Source organism: Bubalus kerabau, chromosome 5 (genome assembly GCF_029407905.1).
Source record: "Bubalus kerabau isolate K-KA32 ecotype Philippines breed swamp buffalo chromosome 5, PCC_UOA_SB_1v2, whole genome shotgun sequence".
NCBI classification, from domain to species: Eukaryota; Metazoa; Chordata; class Mammalia; order Artiodactyla; family Bovidae; genus Bubalus; species Bubalus kerabau.
In genome coordinates, this window is record NC_073628.1 from 115,864,154 (window position 1) to 115,886,429 (window position 22,276).

The 22,276-nt window shown below is 47.8% G+C and overlaps 1 protein-coding gene across 2 annotated transcripts in view; it reads left to right on the plus strand.

Moving 5' to 3' along the window:
* The first annotated feature begins 1,977 nt into the window (after positions 1-1,977).
* The window catches only part of LOC129653286 (protein FAM163A), a 105,315-nt gene continuing 85,016 nt past the window's right edge, over positions 1,978-22,276 (plus strand). Inside the window, exon 1 of one of the 2 annotated variants that reach the window (XM_055582832.1) lies at positions 1,978-2,112. The gene's annotated coding sequence lies outside the window, so the exon portion shown is untranslated. Of the gene's footprint in view, positions 2,113-2,155; positions 2,262-22,276 lie in introns of those variants that run through there. The other variant, XM_055582833.1, reaches the window with a different exon arrangement.

Sequence of the window (22,276 nt, forward strand, 5' to 3'; positions counted from 1 at the left end):
TAGCAATTCTACTCCAAGATATATACACTAAAGAAAAGTTTGCCCTTGCATGCCAGGAAATATATAGATACATGCAAGAACATTATTAGCAGCATTATTTGTAATAACCCAACTACAACTGCAGGCAACAAAACAGATGACCTCATAAACATAATGCAGTGAAAGAAGAGGCCAGACACACAACAAAACGTTCATGCTAAATTGCTCCATAAACAGAAAGTTCAAAAACTAAACTACAGTGTTTAGAGATGAGTAACAAGCTGATAAAACTATAAAATATATATAAGGAAATAATTACCATACACTTAGGATAGTTGTTGCTTTAGGGGGAAGTACTTTTGAAAAACAATGGGATCTGAGTTGATGGCGATGTCCTGGTGGTTATTACAAAGTTTAGTGTATTTTTCTCTGTGTGTAATTGTTTATGAGAAAATAACGCGTCCCTTCATATTTCACTGTCTCGACTTTGAGAAGAAATGAGGACGGAGGAATGTAGGTGTGAGGTTTGACTGTGTGAGAAAACGCAGCGCAGGAGAGTCTGAGGTCAAAATTTAGAACCTGTCAAGAGAGAGAGGGGTGAAATGGAGTGTTGAGGAAATGGCAGACCTGCTAGGTTGATGAAGTGGGTAGATTGCCTATGGATGTTGTTGTTGTTGTTTTCTCAGTGCTTAGGAATAATATAATTTGCTCTAAAGTGCTAAATTTCTTACTCCCCTCTGTTACAAGTTGGACTTGAGCTGAGGGACTATAGTTGTTGTTTTGTTTTTTTTTTTTTCCAAACTGTATTTGGTTCACCTTGGCTTTGAATCCTCCAGGCTATCCAGGGCAAGAAGAGGAAAACATTTGACGTGGAGCAGAAAGGCTCCCTCCTTGAGCATGAAGCCGGGTGACCCCATCCCTCTCTCCTCCCCAGTCCTCAGTTTAAGCAAGACAGGAACAGAGTCAGAAGAAAGATAAACAGACCAAATCAGGTAAAAGTTTCCCAAATTTGGAAGTCCTGGAAAGGGACACTTTCCTTCTGTCTCATTCCGTCAGGTTCTCCAGGCAGATCTCCTGAACTATTGATGTCAAAATTCATTGTCTGAAAGTACAGCACATAAGCACCTTTAAAAGCTTTATGTGCTGTGTTGAATCGCTCAGTCGTGTCCGACTCTATGCAACCCCAAGGACTGTAGACTGCCAGGGGCCTCTGTCCATGGGGATTCTCCTGGCAAGAATAGTGGGGTGGGTTGCCATGCCTTCCTCCTGGGAATCTTCCCAACCCAGGGATGGAACCCAGGTCTCTCTCATTGCAGGCGGATTCTTTACGGTCTGAGCCACCAGGGAAGCCCGTCATCTTAACTCTGAACCACCAGGGAAGCTTCTATAAAAACTTTATAAGAGGATGATTTAAGGAGAGTCTCGAGCACCCTTAACGTTTTCTCCTTGTGTTGGGAAGAGCTCTGCTTCTTCTTCCCTGCCTTTTCCTGCCAAATCTTGCCAGCCCAACTCTGATCACACTGACTCCCTCCCTGCCCAGCCCCGAGGACCGGGTACCCCTCAATGGCGGGGACATCAGGTGTCACTGGGGCTTCAGGGACCAGTGTGGACCGGAGTTAGGAGTTAGAAAAATGAGCCGTTCAGGCGGCTCTCGAGGCCAAGTCCAGGGGACAGCGACACACCCCGGCCCTTACGACTGTCATTCTCCCAGGGTTTTCCGCGCTGGACCCAATCTGTACGTAGCATACCAAGTCCCCTGAGCCAGTCTTCCTAAGGCGCCCCACTCCAGTTTCCTTTTTTTTTAGGCAAAAAGGCAGGGAAGCCTCTTTGGAAGGCAACCACCTGCGCTGTTCCATCTCTTCCCTTCGCCCTGGAGCAGGCAGCCTCTCTAGCAGGGGATTCTCCCAGGATGCGGGCCAGCGCCAATCAGGACGCTCGGCACCTGCCCCTAGTGCCAGCACCTGGAGGGGCGATGAGGTTCTCGGCTCCGGGCAGGGCCAGTCCTCCGAGCGCCGGGGAGGGCGGAGGAGCCTCACGTGGGCCTCTCCAGCCCGGGGCGCCCGGAAGGACACGCGCAGACCCCGTGGGAGCCCAACCCCGGAGCCGCTGCCGGAGCGGAGCCGCTCAGCAGAGGTAAAGAGTAAGGCGTTAATCCAAGCCGAGGTTCCCCGAAGGAGGCAGAAGGGAGGGCTCGCGGCGGGCGGAGGACCACGCGGGGCGCCCGGCTTTGCGCCGGGATGCGCCCGGCTAGCGCGTACTTTCGAAGGCGCCTCCGAAGCCGGGTAAGCGCGCCCCTGGATCGCCGCCCTCTGCCCATCCCTATCTTGGCCTTGGCCGTGGCCATGCCCTGCTGGCTCTGGGCACCCGCTCGCCTCTCCCGCTCGGCGCCAGAGCAGCTCTCTCCGAGGAGGTGGGGGTGGGGGGTGGGGGGGGGGAATGTCTCCGGCCTCGTGGCCAGGCCCCCGGGTCCTGCGGTCCCCGCCCCGGGGCGGGCCTTGCCGGGTCCCTGCCCGCGGCCGCACGTCCGCCGCCCGCCTCGGCTTGGCCTCGCCGACCTGCTCCGCGGCGCTTTCCGCCGGGCGGGACCCCCAAACGGACGCGGCTGCTGCGCCTTGGCGCACGCGAGCTCCCCGGGACCATGCGGCTGCCCCGGCCCGCGACACGGCCGGCCGCGAGGTCTGGCCCGGCGCGCGTGAGTGAGCGGGGCTCGGGGCGGGGACTGAGGACCCGGGGTGGGTGGGAACTGTCCGTCCGGCGCGGCCGGGTGGGTCCGAGCGCGCGGGCGCCCCCGGGCCAGCCTTGCAATTTGGGCTTGATGTGCTGATGGTTTTCCTGAAGTTTTTCAAAATAAGTCGGGCGGAGGTGCGTTCGCGAAGCCTGTTCGGCCTCGCCGGTCCAGGATTGCCGGGGGCTGACTGCCTGCCTCGGAGACTGAAAAATCGGACTGTCACCCGGGCCCTCTGTCCGCCTCGTCCTGGGGCCCAGGGCGGGCGTCCAGCCCCGCATCCCTCGGACAGCGCGCGGGCAGGAGGGCGCGGCAGGTCTGACTGGAGGCGCCGGCCACATTGGAACTCGGCTCAGCGGCCGGGAGGAGGGTTTGGCTCGGAGAGAGAGATCCCGAGGTGAGCGGAAAGCAGTGTCGGGGTGATTCCCCCCCATTCTGCTGCTCGCGCTCCAGTAACTTGGAAGTCCGGCTGAGATGGGCGAGTAGAGCGCCCAGCGCGGCGCGTGCGAGACCCTCAGCGCCGGGTTGGAGGGCTTCCTGGCTGCTCTGCGCCTCCCAAGGCGGCGAAGGAGGGCAGGGGTGGAGAGCTGTCTTCTCTGTCGGTGTCTTTGGGCTATTTACACCATCCATGCTTTTCTGCCTCATCTGGGCATTGCTTTTCTCTGGGGCCCTGCAAGTTTGCTCCAACTACTTTAATGTGGCGGAGATGCGGATCGGGGGGCCGGTGTCCAGCGCGCAGCCTGGGGGCCCCCGTAATCAGCTGAGGCACTTTCTTTCGTCCTTTCCAATCCGCCCTGCTGCGGACCGGGAGGACCTGGGTTGCGGGGAAGGTGGTTTCCACTAGCAGGACTCCGCTGCGATCCTAAGGAGGCTGCAGTGTAACTGACACGGGTCGCGGTCTACACAGTCTGATCTCTGTGCTCTGCCAGGTCTCCCCACCTCCCGCCACCACCACCTCCCGTGGGTCGGCACGTTTTATACCGTGTGAGAGACAAACGATGTTGGACTCCAGATGCAGCAAGTTCACTTTGTCTGCGATCCGCTGGCATCTGGAGTCTTGGGCGGGGGTGGGGGGTGCGAAAGGCCGCTTTATTTCTGTACTAATGAATGTACTTGAAATCACATTTGAATCTTGCCCCTTTCCTTCAGACTGACAGAGTTGGACCTAGGGGGAGGAAAGAGCAAAGGAACATTCTCTGAAAGCAATTGTAATTTCTCAGACGTCTCCCAGGAGGGTCCAGCTCCCACGCAGGAGATCTAAGCCAACAGAATACAGACATGTAGGTTCAGGTCGGCACTCATGTGGTTTCCTGAGGTTCAGCCGGGGCATTAGACATCAGCAGCAGGGTCCTCCTCACAGTTCCCTCACTGTCATAATTCCTGCCATGCTAGGGGTTGGGGGTAATGAAATGAGACAGGACCTTGAATGGGAAAAGTCTCAAGTTCCTTGGGAGGAAGGGGTATTATATGCATAGGTAGAAGCCCAGCTGTAAACATCACTGAGATTCCTGCCAAAGCTAGAAATCTGCATGTAGTTGACCTCATCAAAAACAGTGTTTGGGGAGGCCAAGATGGGGCTGTGCTGCTGATGAGAGCAAGTCCTTCATGTTTTGCTCAAGGATCTCTGTTTTGTCTCTGACTTGCCCATCTGTAATTGGAAATGAGCTCTGCCTAGACCAGAGAGCCCTCAGCCTGAATACAAACGTCATCTGGCAGCAGAGGAGCCTGGCACAGAAACAGCCCACCCCTCACCCAGAGGCCCTGAAGGGGATTTTAGTGAGCTCTCCTGCTGACTTTGGAAGGAGCCTGGGGTGACTTACAGGAGGGAGTTGGGAATCCTCTGGGTGGCCATTTAACAAAAGAGCCTTTTCCCCGGGTGGGCAGTTCAGGTCCTGTCAATTGTGAAAAGTGCCCTGAGGTTTAGAATCTGGCCTGATGGTTATTAACACTAATGAAAGCTGCTGCTGTTTGCTAACTACCTTCTGTGTACCAGTGATAAGGCTTTGCAAAAGATCAGTATTATGATCCCCATATTTCATGGAAATATGAAATTTCATATTTAGGAAAGGTTAAGCAATTTGCTAAGATTGTAAAGCTCGTCAGTGGCAAAGCTGTGCCTGGAACCCAGGTCTGTCTGATTCTGTCTCTGCTCCTTCCACAGGGCAACTCTCCTCCTCCTAAGAACAGACACACATGTGGGAGCTGAAAATACAGAACGTTGTGAATAAAGACTGTTATTTGTAGGTCCAAGGGATGTTTGTGACCCCATTAGACTTCAGAGGACGTGCTGTCCTGGTAAAACTGGATGCTCTTTTCTCCCTCTAGAACTCAGGCATTTAACTCATACAAAACAGATTAATTTCTTTAATATGTAAAGTATAAACTGCGATGACATTTATTTACCATTCAGTTAGCAAACATCAAAAAGATGGATAAACTGCTGATGAGGTTCTGAGAAAACAGGCAGTTTCATACATTGCTGGTCAAAGAGTAAACTGGTAGTACTCCTTTGGAGAGCATTTTAGACGCATTTATCAATATTAGTAATGCCCATGCCATCTGACTCAGTGATTCCAACTTTAAGAATCTAATTTGCCCTTGTTCTTGCATGTGGCCACATAGACATGTATCCATTGTAGTATTGTTTGAACAATGAAAGAACAACCTACATGCTCATTAAAGGGGGACTTGTAGTACTTCCAGATAGTGGAATACTGTTCTGTTCATCCATTAAAAAAAAAATTTAGGAAGCTTACTATTAATATATAACTGATATAGGACAGTTTTCAAGATAGGGGCTAAGTGGAAAACATGCATAGGGTGTGTATAATAAGCTACTGTTCACACTATAAAAGAGAAGAAAGAAGAAGCAGTTCAAGATATTTGCTTGTATTTGCATAACCATATATACAAAAGCTAATAATACCTGTTGCCTCCAGGGAGAGTGGCCCTGTAAACTCTCTTATACATTTTTACTTTTGAATCATGTGAATGCATCAACTATTCTTAATAAAAACCTCTTTCCTTGCCCTGTGTCTGACATAGTCCCTCAAGCTCTTCTCCAGCTGAACAGGGTGGGGCAATATTCCCCCTAGGGTTGCTTGGTTCCCTTTCGGATAAAAGCAAAAGTGCTGTGAGACCACACAGGGCCCATAGGCTCTGGGCCATCTAAAATTCCTTTGACTTCAGGCAGGCTTTGCTTGGAAAGTTGGGATGAGAGGTGTTTTAGCCTCTCTGAATTAGGTAGGGGAGATAGGATATCTCCAGCCTTGAAAACAACACGAAGAAATACCAACTATCCTTTTTACTGCCATATTTGTTGTTGTTTAGTCTCTAAGTCGTGTCCGACTCTTTGGGACTCCATAGACTGTAGCCCACCAGCCTCCTCTGTCCATGGGTTTTCCCAGGCGAAAATACTGGAGTGATTTGCCATTTCCTCCTCTAGGGGATCATCCTGATACAGGGATTGAACCCACATCTCCTGCATTGGCAGGTGGATTATTTACCACTGAGCCACCTGGGAGAGCTCTCAGGATGGTACTGCCCGATTGTTCCTCTATACAGGATAAAGCATCAGCACCTGGATAACATTAAAGGGAGGGGAGGAACACTGTGGTTGGACTTCAGAAAGGGCAGAAGAGGTCTGTTTCTGGTGTTGCATTTGGACCTCAGAAAGGAGAGGAAGGGAGATACGCTTGAAAGAAAAGTTTTGAAAATTGTTCTGGGATCTAGGAATGTATTATAGACCCAGAAGAGGAAGGAAAGATATTGATGCAGTTGTCCGTGCATCAATCAATGTGTCCCCAGAAGCCCCTTTGGGTGCTCCCCATCTGCACAGATGCACAGCTCAGTTTTTCCCCCCATGCAGCCTGGAAGCCATTAGATGCACGAAGGTGGTTGGGGGCAGGTATTAGGCACTGACTTCCCTCCTTCAGGTAGGACAGGCTGTTGAATAGCAGAACCAGTGGAAGAAAAGCTTGCTTCTAATCACATGAGAAGAGGCCCTCCTGCACTGTTAGGTGGGAAGCTTTCATTGGGAGCTCTCTCTGTTCAGTTACTCTGCTGAGAGCTCTGCCTACATTATCTCATTTAACCTCTTGATCAGGTACACGTGAAAACCCTTTGCCATCAAGCGACGACAACTTTATGCTCTCCTTTCAATGGCTTTTCCGATCTCTGCACGGTAACCTGCAACACAGGCATAGCGGCATCACAGAAGCGCTTGCAGACTCAGTTTGGGTTATAACAGCATGTGGCTGAGCATTCCACGCTTTGATGGATGAGCTGGAATCTGTGCAGGCTGGATAGGTTTGTATAAAGCAGGGTTCAGGGACAAAGCAGTCAGCGCTCTTGGTTTGGATTTTCATCTTTCTTGTTTCTGTCTCTGGGTGTGCATTAGGGCTGGGCTGAGTGGACTGCGACTGCGATGTTCCCCGGGGATGGAGGGAGGAGGAGGGATTGTCTCTGCTTTAGTTCAGATACCAGTGGTGTGGAGGGCTGTGAGGATGTGCTTGGGAGGCCCAAGGTCTGCAGTCAAGGAGGGAGATGAGCAGAGTGGCCCCTGAGCCCTAGATCTGTGCTGGGAGTCTGTCTGCTGTTTGGAAAAAAAAAAAACCAACAACAACAGCCTGAGAGCTGAGAGGCTTGCTCACTGCAAACCTTTATTCTCCCACGCAGCTCACTGGCTAGGGCTCACCTCTGACTCCCATTCCACTTCAAAAAGAAGCAGCTTGAATTTTTCTGCAGATAAATTCTGGAGCACACAGGCTCCTTCTCTATGCTGCAGTTGCCAATAGGGGTGAGAGCAAGAAGCTGGATGGGAGTCTCAGCTAAGGCGGTCAGGAGCCAGCCAGAAGGCGGGAAAGCCAGATACCCCATCTGTGGATATTTTCAAAAAGTCACCTTATGACAAACACAAAGATGCTATTTACATACGTACGAGTAGTGGATGATCAGCCTAACACACTTCAATTCAGAAAATGCCTATTGTTTTCTGAGGAGACAGAAAGGTGAGCACAGCCTTGTCCCCAGATCTAGGTTGCCTGCAAGGCAATCTGGGAGAGAAACATTCATGTCAGCAGCAGGACTTTGCAGACCAAAGAAGTCAACGCCAAGCAGAGGAACAGGCGACATGCTGTCACATGCAGGGGCTAGGGTGAGTCAGGCTGCCATGGTAATTCTGATAGATTATGAAGGTCTTTTTGGAGGAGGTGAGTTTTGAACCGAGCCTTGAAGGTGAAGTATGATTTTGACAGATAAGCTCAGGAGAAAGGGCAGAAGTGGCTAAGAGAACAGCTTGGGCAAAGGCACAGGATTATGATAGAATGTGGAATGTTCAGAGATACACTCATATCAGTAAAACATCATGATTTACCCAACTTCTGCCTCAGGCACATAGCATTTTCAGATACTTAGAGAATAAAACTCTATATCCCCATTAAATAGGTGCCTACTATGATTTTTTGTTGTTGTTGTTCTTTTTTGGTGGTAAAATCAACAGGGCTCGATGATGGATTAGATATTAGAAGTGAAGCTCACAAGGACAAGACTTGTAAAGCTATAATAGGTTTGTATCAGATTCATTGTACTTTAAAGAAAATACAGTGGCTGGTATTTTCCATATGTGAAATTTACGTTTCTGTTGTATCACACTGCTGTGTCACTGAGTTGTTCAGTTGGGAGGCAGCGGAGCATAGAAGGAAGAGTACTGGGACCAAGGATGTAGGTTCTGTCTCACTATTTTGTTTATTCATTTATTCAGTCATCCATTTATTCCTTCATTCAACAAACATGATCCATGTGCCTGGGCCATATGCTGGGATCACTGGGGAGGAGTAGGAATGGGGGAGAGAGAAAGAGAGAGAGAGAGGGAAGGAAAGGGAAGGAGGGAGCGAGAGAGAAAGAGAAAGGGGGAAAGAAAAGGAAAAGTCATGGTCCCTGTACCCTCCAGGAACTTGAAGTACATGGAGGAGATCATAGGAACAGGTGATAAATATAAAAATAGGGACGAAGGGCAATGGGAGAGGCTAGTTGCTAAAATGAATAACCAACCTGATAAATTGTATGGGATACCTCCAAGAGAACAAATCAGAAAGCTAAAAACATTCAGTGGGTCTAAAATACTTGTTCATGTAGCAAAACCCGTGGGAATCATGGTGCTCTTTAAAGAACCCCATGAAATATTTATATAGTAAAATGGCTGAATGTATAATTTTGAACTAAATCCAAGAGCATCCTATGCCAGACTCTGTCACAGGCACAGAATCGTAGGTGTCACATTGTAAGAAAACTTTCTGAAACAAAAACTTTAAATTGAGAATATTCTGTCAGCTCATTTTTTCTCCCTGAGAATTGAGGAATGACTGCCAGGTTTCTATTTTAGTGCAGGAAACCCTCAGTCCAGCTGGTAGAACATCAGGCCTCCACGGGAGCATGGTTTTGGCAGTTCGAAGGTTGTGGATGACTTTAACAAGGGCAATTTCGGAGGAGTGACGCGGCCAGAAGCTAGTTAGAGTTGAGTTGAAAAGTGAGGATCGCATTTTCGAGATGTGAACAAGTATTTATTGAATGTCACGGGATACCATGTTCAGTTCAGTCGCTCAGTCGTGTCCGACTCTGCGAGCCCATGGACTGCAGCACACCAGGCTTCCCTGTCCATCACCAACTCTCAGAGTTTGCTCAAACTCATGTCCATTGAGTTGGTGATGCCATCCAACCATCTCACCCTCTGTTGTCCCCTTCTCCTCCTGCCTTCAATCTTCGCCAGTATCAGGGTCTTTTCTAATGAGTCAGTTCTTCACATTATGTGGCCAAAGTATTGGAGTTTCAGCTTCAGCATCAGTCCTTCCAATAAATATTCAGGACTGATTTCCTTAGGATTGACTGGTTGGATCTCCTTGCAGTCCAAAGGACTCTCAAGACTCTTTTGCAACACCACAGTTCAAAAGCATCAATTCTTCAGTGCTCAGCTTCCTTTACAGTCCAACTCTCACATCCATACATGACTACTGGAAAAACCATAGCTTTGACTAGATAAACCTTTGTTGGCAAAGTAATGTCTCTGCTTTTGAATATGCTATCTAGGTTGGTCATAACTTTTCTTCCAAGGAGCGTCTTTTAATTTCATGGCTGCAGTCAGCATCTGCAGTGATTTTGGAGCTCCCCCTCCCAAAAAGGTCTGTCACTGTTTCCCCATCTATTTGCCATGAAGTGATGGGACCAGATGCCATGTTGAGCGGGGAGAAAAACCAAAACAGTCAAAGTCCCAGTCCCCATGGAGCTTGAAGTCATTGGGAGGGAACAGATTTTCACAAGGGCAGTATAAAGTCACATGGTGATAAAAGCTATAAAGTAGAGGTACATGGTGAGCTCCCTGGTGGCTCAGTCATAAAGAATCCACCTGCAGTGCCAGAGACCTGAGTTCAATCCCTGGTTCGGAAAGATCCCCTGGAGGAGGAAATAGCAACCCACTCCAGCATTCTTGCCTGGGAAATCCCATTGGCAGAGGAGCCTGACAGGCTATAGTCCACGGGCTGCAAGAGTCAGACACAACTTAGCAACTAAGCCACCGTCACTAAAGGCACATGGTACATTATAACAGGGTCTCATGGATGGTCTGAGGCCACTCAAGGAGGACCTGGGAAGTCATCCTGAGGGAATGCTGATTGAGCTGAAACCTGAAGAGTGAGCAGGAGTTAAGGATGTGAGGGGACTTTGGGAACTGGGAGAGAGTGTTCTAGAAATGGAGAAAGGCTGTGGCTACAGGGAACATGGTATGTTAAGATGCCAAAGGCCAGTGGGTTGGGGTGCAGAGAGAGAGAGGGACAAGCACATGAGGTGATCAGGAGAGGCAGAAAGGGGTTAGAACATGCAGAGTCTGATTGGCCACAGGTAAGGATTTGATGTTTCTAAAGGAGTGGGTAGTCACTGAAGCAGGAGGGCGACATAGTCAGATTTCCCATTTCAAAGAGATCTCTCTGGTTGCATAATGTGGATCGTCTGTTTGAAATGGTCAAGAGTATATCCAGTGAGATCAATCAGGAGACTCGTGAAGTAGTCCAGGTGAAAGATGACAGTTGTTTAGACTGGGATGTATGTAGTAGACATGGAGAGAAGTAGGCAGATTTGAGAGGTCTAGAGGGTAAAAGGAATGGGAAGTGGTGGTTTGGATGTGAGCATTGAGAGGAAAGTATTGTGGATAAGTCCTAGGCTCCCAGTTTTGTGTGGTGGACGGTGGTACCATTCCCTGAGACAGGATATAGTGGGGGAGGACAAGACTTCAGGGCAAACATCATGAGTTCAACCTCAACCGTCTGTACTTGAGAAGCCTTTGAATCATCTGAAGCAGGAGGTTTGAGAAGTCTGGGCAGGAAATATGCCTCTTGTAAGTCATCAACATCTGGGGGTCATAGAAACCATGGCATGGATAAGGCTGCCTAGGGACTGAAGATGGGCTCAGAGAGAAGGCCTGGGACTAACTTCGAGTAGAGTAGGATGATTCTGAAAAGTAAACAGAGAAGGATGATCCAGAGAGATAGGACAAAAACCAGGAGGTGAAAACTTCATGAAAGCCAAAAGCAGAGTGTTTCCTGAAGAAAAGAGAAAGCAGAGGTGCTGCTGGGAAGTGAGTTAACATGAGCACCAATAAAGGTCCATTGGCTTTAGAAACATGGAGATCATAAGTGATCTTAAGCAAGAACTTCAGTGATGTGATAAACAAAAGTCAGATTGTAGTTGATGGAGGAAAAAGTGGAAAGTGAGGAAATGGACACAGCTTATATAAATGTCTTTCCAGGTGTTTGGCTGTGATGGAGAGAGAGGGTAGTTTCATAGTTTAGGAGGAGGCAGTTGAGCACGTTTAAATGCCAATGGAAAGGGGCCAGTTGAATGGAGGAGTTAGACGTTGCAGGAAGGATAATTCATAATGTGAGGTTCCTAAGAAGATGAGAGGACAGTGCTGAATGTGCAGGTGGAGGGACTGGCCTTGGGATGGAGAGGGGCCGCTCTTGGAGGTAACTGGAGAGGGGGAGGGTAGGATAAGAGTGGGTGTTAGAATGCTTGTGAGTGCTGGTGGCAAGATGAGGATGTTGCCATTGATAATGAGAAGAGTGGGTAGAGGGGAGACGGGAGAAGGGCATTCTTTTAGAATGGGCGTGATGAGGACAGTGAAGAGAGAAAGGGTGATTACAGTAGAGAAAGAGGATCGTGTCGAAGCTTATTAGCTGTGTGACCTTGAGCCTGTTTTCTTACCTGTAGGATAAGGATAATAACCATGATGCCTCCTCCATAGAGTTGCGCCTGGCACATAGAAAGTGGTCAGTAAATGCAAGCTACTCTTTTAACTTTTATCCTCACTGTCAGTGGCTAGCACAGTGCTGAACAGTATCTAGCATGGTAATTGCTTTTATTTGAAATAGTCATCAATACTCCCAGGTAGTTAGTAGCTCAGAGGTAGATGGCCACCTGTCCGTCTCCCGCTTGTCTCATATCCCATCTCTGAGGCACCCATCTCTTTCTTCTTCAAGCACTTGGAAGCTTTTCTACTTGCTTAACGCTGAGGTATTTGTACATGGTGCTTAGCCAGGGCAGATTCTATTAGGGGATTTAATCATATGGGTAGGGCACGGGGCCAGGGTGAAAAGAGAAGAAGTTCAATTAATTCAAGAGCCCAGTCTCCTCCAACCTCATTCATATCCAGAGGACAGAGCATGTGCAGAACTCATTCCTTCATTCCTTTCAGAATGTCTATTGAAGCCGGCTTCGCATCAGGCCTGCATCCAGACTGGGATAGAGATGAATAGGAATGGTTCCTGCTCTCCTCCTATTAATCTGATCAGATAAATGTTATAATGACTGTGTCACATGCTGGGAGCACAGGAGAAAGAGCCCATAGCTGTGCCCAGACAAGGCAGGGAAGCCTTTCCAGAACAGGTAGTGTTTGAGCTAGAACGTGAGGATGCAAGTCTTTGCAGACAAGAAGGGAACATCTTTGCAGACAAGAAAGGAGGCCTTGCAGGCCGAGGGAGGCCCAGGAGTCTCAAGAGATGGCAGGAGGAACTGGAAGCCGCATATAATCCAGTAATGTAAGAAAAGGAAATGTTAGATTATGAAGATGAGTTGAGAGACTGGATGGAGCCTGGCATGCTGCCTCCTGGGCTAAGGACCTTGAGTTGCCCCAGTAGGAGATGTGCAGCCACTGTTGATTTTTGATAGAGGCAGAGTGATTGGCCAGGAGACAGTAGTGGTAGTTGAGGTGAGGGCTGATCAGAGAACGAGTTTCAGTGACACGGGTCTGAGGTATGGTCACTTTAGTGCATGAGTAAAAAGAAATTAAAAACCATTGGCATTAAGGAAGTCATGGAAATTTGAGGCTAGGCTGTTAGAGAGGTCATCTTCGTACATGTTGCAACTTTCTGGGATGATGGCGGAAGCTTAGATGATGAGGAGACAATTGCTAAAGTCCTCAGTGAGTGAGGGAGCATCAGTGATGGGGCAGGGAATAGAGTGAAGAATAATCAAATAGCATAGAGATCGCAAAGGAATAATGGTTTTTTTGCAAGATAATGGAAATCAAACACTCTAGACTCCTGGAGAGCAGAATAGACTCATGGAAGATTTTAACTGTTGCTTGTGTCCAAGATGAGGCAGCCATCATAAAACAGGATATATTTCCAAGGTTCCAGGCCACTGCTGGAGGACACCGTGCAACACTACAGATGGGCACCCACAGATTCAAGATCTCAGAAATCAGCTGAGTGGGCATGATAACTCCACAAGCCAAGATATTGTCCTTGGTGGAGTCCCTTTCCCAACTGCTCAAAGAACATTTCCAGTCTCTTTGCTGAGGTCTTGTCCTCCCACTGGAGCAAAGGAGTTGGGCAAACTGCCTCCCTCATCTCAAGGTTCTGGCTGTTCAACACCTGCCTTCTCTTGGCAGATGGGTTTCATTGCCAACTTACGGCAATGCTTTGTTGGGCATCCACTCTGTACCTAGGCTGTGCTGGGCACATTGGAGGATTCAGAAAACTACCAGACATGGTCCATGCCCTCAAGAATCACTCTAATTAGAAAAGTCAGACTGGTATACCCGGAGTATTAAGAGCAATAGTAAGAGGCTGTGTCCAGACAGTCAGGAAAGGAGGTACGGGCATTGAGCTATCTAGTCAAGAGTTGGTGGCTCAGATGGTAAAGCATCTGCCTGCAAGGCCGGAGACCTGGGTTCAGTCCCTGGGTTGAGAAGATCCCCTGGAGAAGGAAAAGGCAACCCACTCCAGTATTCTTGCCTGGAAAATCCCATGGACAGAGGAGCCTGGGGGGCTACAGTCCATGGGGAAGCAAAGAGTCGGACACGACTGAGCGACTTTGCTTCAAACAAAAACAAGGAATCTGGAAAAAATCTTCCAATTTTTGGATGAGGGAGGAGGCTTGAGAAGTGGTGGTGCCATTCACAAAGATAGGAAATTCAATAGAGGAAATCGATGAAGACCTCTGATTTGGAAATGGAGAGTTTGTAGGCTTCTTTAGGTGGAGACAGATGTGGGTCTCATTTGTCTATGTTGATGAAATGGCAAGTTCTGAGCGGGCATCAAGAATAGATGTTTTGTGAGTTCCCTGGTAGCCTCATGGTTCGGATTCCATGCTTTCACTACTGTGGCCCAGGTTCAATCCTTGTTTAGGGAACTGAGATCCCACAAGCCATGCAGGACAACCTAAAAACATGAGGAGCCAAACACGGAGAAGGAAGGGAGGTTCAAAAGGGAGTGGATATATGTCAACCTATGACTGATTATGTTGAGGTTTGACAGAAAACAACAAAATTCTGTAAAGCAATTATCCTTAAATAAAAAAAATTAAAAAAAAAAAAGGAGGAGCCAAATGAAGACAATGGTAATAAAAAGATGAAGAAGGCACATACTTTAGAAATAGTTAAGGCAAAAATGGATAAGATTTGGTGATCAGATGTGAGGGAGAGATTGGGATCACTTACAAGTTACTAGGCATGGGGACTGGGTAGATGGTGCACGTGTGCTTTATTGCTCAGCTGTGTCCCCTTAGTCATAGCCCGCCAGGCTCCTCTGTCCATGGGATTCTCCAGGCGAGAATACTGGAGTGGGTTGCCCTGCCCTCCTCTAGGGGATCTTCCCCACCCAGGGGTTGAACTCGGGTCTCCTGCATTGCAGGCAGATTCTTTACCATCTGAGCCACCAGGGAGGTCCAGTTAGATGGTGGTACCATTAATTAGGAGGAGAAATGCAAGAGGAAAACACTTTGCAGAGAAGAGCAGGTAAAACCATAAGGCCTGTTTGGGAACATTCGAATCAGAGATTCCTGTGGAATAGCTAAGCATACAGAGTCTAGGAGCCACTTGGCAGTGTGAGTCTGAAACTCAAGGAACATTCAGCCCAGGTATATAGCTTCAAGGTCATACTGTCATGCTGCAAGAGAGTTCTGAGCACCAAGTGATATGGTTCCACAGATGTTGGTATTGTTATTGGACTCTTAATGCCTTGTTAATCGAAAGGTCATATGGGAAAAGGTAGGTTGGTTGAGAATGCTTCTTGTAGTATTTTCTTTCTGTCTGTCTCTGTTAACAAAGCCTGGATCAGAGCACATGCTGCTTTGCCTTGAGAAAGAACGCTTATCTGGATGTCAGAGCTTTCCTTAATCCAGGTCATCTTCCCAAATATTTCCCTCCTGTCAGACAAATAGTAACTGTATCTTCTGGATCTTTTTGAATCTAAAAGAAGATATTTTACAGACTTGCCTGGTGGTCCAGTGGTTAAAAATCCACCTGCCGGTGCAGGGGACATGGACTTGATTCCTGGTCTGGGAAGCTCCCACGTGCCACCGAGTACCTAAGCCCCTGAGCCACAACTACTAAAGCCTGCACTCTAGAGCCCAGGCTCAGCAACAGGAAACGCCTCTGCAATGAGAACCCCCCGCTTGCCGCAACTAGAGCAAGCTCACGTGCAGCAACAAACACCCATCACAGCCAAAATAAATAAATAAAGGTATTTTACTAAAAGTGCTTCCCAGGTGGCACCAGTGGTAAAGAACCCACCTGCCAGTGCAGGAGGTGTAAGAGACACAGGTTTGATCCCTGGGTTAGGAAGATTCTCTGGAGGAGGGCATGGCAACCCACTCTAGTTTCTTGCCTGGAGAATTCCATGGACAGAGGAGCCTAATGGGCTATGGTCCCTGGGTTCACAAAGAGTCAGATACAGCTGAGCAACTGAACACACACAGCACATTTTACTAAACTATTTGAGGGCAAAAGGTTGCAGTTTCTCTGAAACAGATAGAACTCTTTTAATAGTTTAAGAGAAAAACAACAGAAAAAAAAAAAAAAAAAGGCTAACACTCTCCTTAACCCCATCTTCAGGTCTGCTCATGCTTTAGCTGCTCCCCATGCCTCCTCTCACTAGGTGAGTTTGAGTAAGTGTGAGGCTACAGGACTGTATGACTATGTAGACGCTGTAAATAGTTCTTCTAGTCGCTTTCCTTCTTCAGCTCACTAACTTCACCGGTGTTCCTGGCCTTTTGTCTACCCATCATCCTGACTTTTAGCAGGCATTTATTGATAGAGCCGTGCAGGTCATTATAGTTTTTATATACCTTTATTTGATATACTTTCCTTTTTATATACTTTTCCTATTCCTTTCTGGAATTCCTTGAGTCCCCCACCTCTGGGGCTGCTCTGGTGCTAAGTCGCTTCAGTTGTGCCTGACTCTGTGCGACCCCATAGACAGCAGCCCACCAGGCTCCGCCGTCCCTGGGATTCTCCAGGCAAGAACACTGGCGTGGGTTGCCATTTCCTTCTCCAATGCAGGAAAGTGAAAAGTGAAAGTGAAGTCGCTCAGTCGTGTCCGACTCCTAGCGACCCCATGGACTGCAGCCCACCAGGCTCCTCCGTCCATGGATTTTCCAGGCAAGAGTACTAGAGTGGGGTGCCATTGCCTTCTTTAGCCCCTCTCTTAAGACTCCCAGATTTCCCCACAGTCCAGCAACCAAAGGCGTAATGTTGGCACAGCAGGGACTCCTCTTCCCAGCCCAGGGCTGCTCTGGACACCAGTACTGATTGGTCATCATGGGTCCTACCCGTTGTTTTTCCGGATTGAGGCTTACTGTGTATCAGACACTGGGCCAGGTGCTGAGATACCATGGTGAACAAGGCAGGCAAGGTCCCTGCCTTTGTGAAACCTATAGTCTAGACCAGTGTTTCTCCATCTCATCGCGGTTGACGGCCTGATAACTCTTTACTGCGGGCAGCTTTCCTGTGCACTGTTGTGTTTAACAGCATCCCTGTCCTCTACCCATTAGATGCTTATAGCAATCTCTCCCCTAATTGTGACAACCAAAAAGACGAACAGACGTTGTCAAATGTCCCCTTGAGGCCAAAACATTGCTCCTTCCCCGCTGAAAGGATAAAAGGATAAAATTATTATCAAATAATTGATCACAAAAAGAAAAATACAAAGTATAAAGATGCTCTGAAAAAAAAATCAGCAGATACCATGATAGAGAATGAAAGGAGACTTTAGGTTTGATTATATGAATCAAGGCCTCATTAATGAAGTATTGCTTCAGCAGAAGTTAAGTAACGCTTAAGGGGGATGAGAAACTAAAGAGCCTGTTGATGAAAGTGAAAGAGGAGAGTGAAAAAGTTGGCTTAAAACTCAACATTCAGAAAACTAAGATCATGGCATCTGGTCCCATCGCTTCATGGCAAGATGGGGAAACAGTGGAAACAGTGACAGACTTTTTGCCGGGGGGTAGGGGGGAGGGCTCCAAAATTACTGCAGATGGTGACTGCAGCCATGAAATTAAAAGATGCTTGCTCCTTGGAAGAAAAGTTGTGACCAACCTAGACAGCATATTAAAAAGCAGAGACATTACTTTGCCGACAAAAGTCTGTCTAGTCAAAGCTATAGTTTTTCCGGTAGTCATGTATGGATATGAGAGTTGGATCACAAAGAAAGATGAGCGCCGAAGGATTGATGCTTTTGATCTGTGGTGTTGGAAAAGACTCTTGAGAGTCCCTTCGACAGCAAGGAAATCCAACCAGTCCATCCTAAAGGAAATCAGTCCTGAATATTCATTAGAAGGACTGATGCTGAAGCTGAAACTCCAATACTTTGGCCTCCTGATGTAAATAACTGACTCATTTGAAAAAACCCTGATGCTGGGAAAGATTGAAAGCGGGAGGAGAAGGGGACGACAGAGGATGAGATGGTTGGATGGCATCACTGACTCAATGGACATGAGTTTGGGTGAACTCTGGGAGTTGGTGATGGACAGGGAGGCCTGGGGTGCTGCAGTCCATGGGGTCACAAAGAGTCAGACACAACTGAGCTACTGAACTGAACTGAACTGAAGGGGGATGAGAAAGAGCCAGTCACATGAGGAATAAGGGGCTGAACAAAAGGCTTTTGCTGTTTGAAGAACAGAAAAAAAAAAAAAAAAAAAAGGCTTGTTGACTGGGGCCTAGGAACCAAAGGGAAAAGTGATGCAAGATGAAAGAGGAGAAGTAGGCAGGAGCTAGATTATGAAAGCCTTATAAACCATGGTGTGCTAAGAGTACCCCCAAATATTTGTGCAGTGTTTTAAGTAGGCAAGAGATATGCACAGGTTAATGTCTGAAGATTATCTGTCTGCTGAGTGGCAGGCAGTTGGGAAATGATGCCAGCGGTCCCAGGCAAGAGACTGGGGGTGGCCTGGATCAGGGCCGTGGAGATGGAGAGGTGTGGATGGATTTGGCATCTGCCTTGCCTGTTCCTGGTGCCTCACATATTCTGGTCACATCCAAGGGTTGGCAGTACTGGTGCAGAAACCACCTTGCCTTTATTCAGTAGCATTTGTTGAGTGCCCGCTGCACGCCCAGTGAGTAAGACACTCGTCCAGGCAGCCCAAAGTCTAGTAGGGCAAGAGACACACAATACGATTCCAGAGTGTGGAGGTGCCGTGACTCTCGAAGCATGGAAGTTTGTGGAGCGGGAGGTAACCCAGTCTAGGGGGAGGAGAAGAGTCAGGGGAGGACTGGAGGAAGGGACAACGAAACAACTAAACTGACTCACAAAAAATAAGTTAACCAAGTGAAGTGGTGGGTGGGGAACAGGCATGCCAGGCCTAGCACGACCCAGCGGAAACCCAGAGGATGCAAAGTATGCATGGAAGGGCGGAAGCATAAAAACCAGGGCAGGGGCGGGGGAGAGAGGAGGCTGCAGGGGTCGGCAAGAGCCTGACCATGAATTAACCTTTGGGTCTTGAGGTGAGAACAGGAGCGGATGGGAGGCGTGCGCTCTCCAGCTTCCGATCTAGTCTCCTCCAGTGCATCCCCCGCTTGCTACCAGAGCACTCTCTCTAAAGTCTAGCTCTGCTTAAGACCTCTCAAAGTTCCTCTCATATTCTGTGTCCCACAGAGTTCCCCACAGCAGCTCCCAGGTGTCCTAGCTGTACTCAGCTTCTGCCACTCCAAGTGACTTTTACCAAACCCACTCTCTTCCACAAACCATGTGCCCTCATTCACAAGAAAAAGAATCCTAAAAAGAGAGCACAAGATTATCATCACAGGTAAAATAACTAATATGACAGAAATGTTTACTAATTAGAAGATTCCTTGGTAAACTAGCAGCCACTTAAAATGACGTAGGGACTTCCCTTGTAGTCCAGTGGTTAAGACTCCACCTTCCGACGCAAGGGCTGCTGGCTCAATACCTGGTCGGAGAACTAAGGTCCCACATGCCTTGGGGTATGGCCAAAATTTTTTTAAGAATGATGTAGAAACATATTTGACATGAAAAAATACATATGATCTGTAGCTAAATTATAAAATGGCATGTACGCAGTATAATTCTAGTAAGCATGTGGGTATATGTCAGTATGACAGTACAGGAAACAGTCAACAGGTCTTATCTCCAAGCTAACAGTTACAGGAGATTTTAACTTTTGTCTTTTGACTTATGTATTATATTTTAAAAATTTATAATACACAGTTATTACTTTTACAATAAGAAATAAACAACAAACAAAGCTGCTCTAGGGACATGGCTGGCAATGTTCCCAAGGGTGACTGACCTCCGGCTGGTTACCCTGACTGCTCCTTGTAGACACAGCAGTATTTTTCTCCAGGAGGACTGCAAGCGAGACTAATTCATTAAGTGCTTTCAGTCCTGAAGATGACAGAAACCAGGAAAGCATAAAGTCTCGTTACTACGACAGCCAGTAGCCTTGATGTCTGTGTGTTTATTTATTAACAGGACTTTATGTATCCATCCTCCCACCAGTTCCAGGAGCCTCACAGCTGACTTTGATACAGATCACATTTTCAAATTGGTACAGCCCATCTGTCAGAAGAAAGACAAGGCTGCCTCACCCGAGGATTAAAACTACAAGAACGTGGTCCTTGGAAGCAAAATGAGCTTGAAAGATACTGACAAGGGCTGGTGAGGGGTTAGGAGAATAGTGTGCCGAGGAGCAAACTGGATCCGTGGGTCGCTTTCTTTAAGTTAACAATTATAGAATAATGACTTTACTGTGCAGGCGTTGAGTGTGCTTCTGTCACCTTTGCAGCAGTTTTATAAGGAATTATTCCCATTTTAGAGCTGCTGAAACTGAGACTCAGGGAGGATGAAGAACTGGTTAATAACAGCTTAATTTTTAACACAGCTGTTTCTTCAATGAAACACCCACTCCCCCACAAGCCCGCCCTACTTAATGGATGTGGCTTAAAGGCAGGCGATTTTAAGGCTTGGGAAATTTTCTATTGATTTTGGCTTAGAAGTTACTTAGAAGTTAGCATCATGTAGATGCCAAATGCCCTTGTTGAATGGATGGATGAAGGTGTGGGTGGATGGACAGATGGACAAAGAAAGAATGGTTTTTAACAATCATACAAAGGCAGAGAGAAATGATCACATTAGAAACCTATCTCACAGTTTCTACAAATGGACGTGACCAGGATACTATAGGTCTGTCTGTTCTCTACCAGAGACTTACAAGTCTATGCCTGTAATGGGAGTAAACATCAGGAGAGACATTTTTCGAATGCTGGAGAGAAATGGGACCCTGCTGGGGATGTGGGTCAGTCAGTCCTGTCACAGCTTGGGGAGGAGAGGTGCTGGCTTGGCCGAGTTTGTGAACAAAGCTTAGATGTCTGCTGTTCTCCTTTGCAGACTGGTTACCATGGTCCTACTGTGTTCTAGCAGTTTGCCTGCCTTACTCTACTCTCATGGTCTGGGAACACAGGGCAGTAAGGAGACCCAAACAGCACTGCTTCATAGGAAGCAGAGCTTTATTTTATTTTGTCAAGGTGGTACCAAACTGACAGCTTTCTCTTGGCTCAAGTGAAGAGCTGTTTTTCTCCGTGTGTGTGCTGTCAGCTTTAGGAACGCGCGACATCAGTTATTGGGTCAGCAAGTAGAAAATGAAGGAAGCGTTGGTTCACACGTCTTATCTCCTGAGTCATCTTCCTTGCTCTGCGTGGAAGAGGCTCACACCTTCATTTTTCCAGCTCTGCCTTAGTCACCCAGCAGCAGGAACAAAGGCCCTTGTATCCAGACCACTGTGGAAGCCTAGAAGAGAAATACTTTGGGCAACACGAAGGTCTTGGTCTTCTAAGGAGTTCATAGCTTCCTGAGAAAGAGAGTGTCCACCAGCTTCAGATCACAGAGCAATGGGATTGGAGTAATGATGAAAAGCCTGTGAGTGGAGGGGCTGCAGAACCCTGGACTGGCTAGTTTCCTCTTGTGAAAAAATGAAGGCAGTTGGGATGGACTCTGCTTTTTCCTATTCTTTTTTTGCTCTAAGAATGTGAACTTCTTTAATCACACACCTAATGAGGTTAATCTGGGAAGACCTGAAGGCGCTGACTTCTGAGAAACGGCACTGTCTCATAGGATACTTCGAGAACTGTATCTGAGCTTGAGAGGAGATGCACGGTCTCTGGTGGTGGGCTGTGGCAAGTACCACTTTGCAGATGTGGAAATTGAAGGCCAGACTTGCCCACATCCCCCCAGAATGGCAGGGAAATCCTAATGCTTGGACCTGTGCAGGGGCTGCAGGACAGGTGCCCTCCCTTTTGGATAAGAGGCACTTTCCCAGAGGCCTCCCTAGGTGTATGGGAGAATCCGAATTCCTCTCCTTGGTCTTCCCTGGTGCTTCCTTACCAGCCCCATCCAGCCCCAATTTGGACTGGGGAACAGCTTTTAAAAATTATCTCTAAAAGATCACACACCTACACATACACACCAAGTGAGCTCTTTGTATTTTATTCGGGAAATCATAAATGACTCTCGGACTGAATAGAAACCTGAACCAATCAAATAAATTCCCCAGGGGCTCCAAAGAAACAAGATTCACAGAACTGGCTGGCAGCACTGCAGAAAATAGAGCTGATGGAGACCCCCACATGGGTGTGGGGTGACCTTGACAAGGGAAATACTAGCTGGTATTTTGATCCGCCTTCTTTCTCTCAGGACACTGATGCTGCTGGATGCACCAGCAACAGGCTCCTGCTTATTCTCATAACACCTGGGCAGATGAGATGGGGAAGACAGCAGGGCAGATGAGAGGGTA